This window comes from Dasypus novemcinctus, chromosome 24, assembly GCF_030445035.2.
Source record: "Dasypus novemcinctus isolate mDasNov1 chromosome 24, mDasNov1.1.hap2, whole genome shotgun sequence".
Lineage (NCBI taxonomy): Eukaryota > Metazoa > Chordata > Mammalia > Cingulata > Dasypodidae > Dasypus > Dasypus novemcinctus.
In genome coordinates this window covers 27,072,814-27,076,583 of record NC_080696.1, presented here as the reverse complement: position 1 = coordinate 27,076,583, position 3,770 = coordinate 27,072,814, and positions in this window count along the sequence as shown.

Sequence of the window (3,770 nt, the reverse complement as noted above, 5' to 3'; positions counted from 1 at the left end):
TATTTAATGGCCAGATGTTATTGAGCAGACTCATAGTCTGTTCTCCTATAAAACAGTGATTGTGATGCTTCTTTAAACTCCTTTATCTTTGAGATCAAGAAAATATCTCAATTATTTTAAAAATAAATTATATTGTTATTTTCTTTCATCCAGTTTTAAAAATATTAATTAGGTAACTCCCTTGTAAGGTATAAATGAAAAAAGATGTGAAAATTTGATGGCAGCATTATTTTGGAGCAGCAGCTACACATCCAAAATGAACTAGAAAATTGAAGATGGATAAGAACAAATTATGTATTTTTAAAATTGAGTTAGTATTTAAGTACATTGATAGTTAAAATTGCAATGAAACATTTTCATTCATGTAATTCTTTTGGAAAATGCTTTAGGAAATATGTCCAGAATCATAAACATGCTTAAAATTTTTATACTAATATCCCAACTCTAAAAAACAAGTGTTACAAAAGGGGAAAAAGGTGAGAGAAACATAATGGAAGATGAAATATTGCCATATAACAGTGAAAATTCAATAATATTAGAAACATTCAATAATGGGAAAATGGATATGTAAATCTTACTATTTCAAATTAATAAGGTGTGATGCAGTGAATAAAATATTAGTTAATATAAAGACACGGAAGGTGACACAATTTTACAGTATGTGGAATGAGAAAAACAATGAAATATAATAATTATTCTCATTAGAGTAGGTATTTTAATATAATTTTTAAATTGAGAAGGGGACTTATGAAAATGGTAGTCTTTTTCCTTTTCACCTTTTATCTTGGTGTGAGAACATAATAAATTTTAAAAATTCAAATTTAATACCCACAACACCATATTTTCCATCAACTAAACAGTTCAAGAAAGGAAGTAAGGTTTAGGGATGATTTTATTATTTCCCCAGTAGAATTCATGTTAGAGGTGAATTAGGTGGAACTAACATGCTAATGTAAATTAGAATTTTATATTAAAAACTTAAAACTATTTTAAAGACAAAGTAAATTTTTTGAGAGCCAGAAAATTTACATGAGCAGTGAAAGCATGCACAGTTATTAAATGATAGACCCATGCATTTACATTTGGGAATCTGACCACAACATCCACACTATTAAGCACAATATTGCAATTTAAATTCTGTTGTTAATTCACAACATGTGAAGTATAAATCTCACCATATATCAGTTCTTTAAAAATTCTGGTGAAGGCAATCTCTTATTCTCTGTGGAGAAAAGTCTATTCAGTGACTGGACAAAACATGGAGGCTGTTTCCAAGTCTTATTTCTACATATAGAGCATGAAGAAAACATCTCTGGCACTTAAGGTAGAGAATGCCCCCCATTGCTTCTTAAGTGCTGCTTTCAACATGATCTCAGGGAAAAAAAATAATAAAGGAACAAAAGTTCCCTCCTTTATTTCTCACTGGAATTTAACGAGTTTCCCTGAGAGGTTATCAATCTGTAGAAATGTCTGCGTTCCCTCCTGGGGTTTGGAAATTTCCTTCAGCATGATTTTCTAGGACATGGTTTTATGAAGTTTGATTTACTCAAGTGTTTGAAAAAATTTTATGTCCCCGACCAATTAAGATATTCTTCCCAAACACTTTTATTTAACTTCTTGAGGGTTTCTATTTGAAGATTATTTAATTTCCCTTGATGTTCAGGAGTAGAATATTGTGTATACTGTTATGGAATATAGAGTCTTTTTGCAGGGTATAGGGTGAAATATCTGTATATTTACTAAATGCAAGAGCTGAGTTCTGGGATATAGCACAGTATCCAAGAGCATGTGCTGTTCTTGGACTGGGATGGCAAAGAAAGTTAATAAAGAATCATGTATTTTATGGATAAATGTGCAAAGATGTACAAATTCATCCAAAATGCTATTTTCTTTCTCAGTCTCTGATTCTTATATTCCATGGCTTTGAAACTAACACAATTTCTAGATAGTAAAGGAAATTTTTTCTTGGCATTTTCCTTGAAAAGAAAGAGTTACAGGTCTGTTTATTCTTAAGGATGTAACATTGGGATTGAAGCTTGAAGGAAAACTTAGACATAATCCATAAAGTCCCTTCAGAGAAGATCCATATGAAGCTGTTACTCAAAAGAGTCTTTAAATATTTTATACTACCTAGTTTTATGTCTATTCTCACCCCACAGCAAGATACAGAATTGAAATGATTTACCAGAAAATTTAACACCCAGAGGCACCTTCACTTCAGTCATCTATGGTATTAAAAGGCAAGGGCTATTTTCTTTTTATTAACTTTTAGATGTTGGCCCTGATTCAGAAAAACCCACTATCCTGAAAATAAAACTCAATAGCAGGTTTCCAGCAATTCATTCTGGAACATTTGTTCCCACTTCAATCACACTTAACATCTTCTAATTTATTACTTGCCCTACTTTGCTTAAAACTTTATGTGTAAAATGAGGAGGTGATAAGAGATAATCTATTTTTATATGTAGATGCCTTGCCTTCCAGAATTTATCAAACAATCTTTTTCCCTATCAACTTAAGATTTTACCACCATCATTTATTAAATACCAAAATTTATACTAAGTTTCTTAGATAAATGGTTCAACTTCTAGGCAATTCCTTCTGTTCCTTATTATTTTTTACTACTGGACATAGAGCAAAATGCTTACAAACCAGAACTGCATGATATCTTCTGATACTTAATAGATCTTGTCTCCTATCTCTGTTTTTCTCACATATATTTTTTTATTACCAAGGCCATTCAAACACAGGCACACATTAACATAAATATTATAATTGACTTATTGGTTTTCATGAAAAAACAATATCATTTTGGGGGAATTTCATTAATCACAGAAATTATGTGTCTAAAACCATGCCTCCCCTAGGGTGTGCAGACTCAGACAAATATTTTTTGTAAGATACCTGTCCATATAAAAGTTTGGTTAAAAAAGTAAGCAATTGGGTGGTGGGACAAGATGGTGGCCGAGTGAGCGCACCTGATATTCTCTCCTGCAAAGAAGTGGTTGGGCAGCATTGGAAATTCTTCGGTACCAGGCTGTTTCAGGATTTTGCAGGGCAGGAGGTCTCTGGACATCGATTTGGTGGGAAGGTAACAGAGAAAATTCGTGTATAAAATAAAATTGAGGCTCTGTTACATGGAGGTGGGGGCTGCACCAGACGCTCCCTCCTGGGGTGGGCGGAGCTGCAGTACCCGCGCTGCAGCGGCAATTCCTGGAGGCTCTGCGGTACTGGGGAATTCATAAGCCCTGAGTGGGCTATTGGGGGGCTAACAGGGCAGGAAGCCTTCACAGACTGATTTGGGGAGACAAATGGGAGTTTTATTGAGAGGTGGGGAATTTTTGATTGTGGACACAAATAATAGCACTTCCAGCTAGAGCCCCGTCCCAAGGCCGGCTGCCGATCTGCAGTGGCCTTAAATTGCTTGCAATAAAGAGAAATCACCAGAAGTGTGTTTCAAGGACTGGCAGGGTGGGAGATGTCTGAAAGTCAATTAGGGGAATATTTTGCGAAGCATGGGAATTTCAATTTCGGACTCTGATATTGCTGTTTCTGGCTGGAGCCCCTCGCCATGGGCCTGGCTACTGATCTGCAGCATCATTAAATTGGCTGCAGTGTAGAGGCTCCCCCAGGTGGCCGTTTTGGGGGCTTACAGGGCATGAGGTGTCCTGAAGTCAAATTGGTGATACAGCCACAGAAGAGACCTAAGTGAGAGGGTGAACTACAGGGTTCTGACACATAGGTCAGAGTTTGCGGAAGTGACCTCCCCC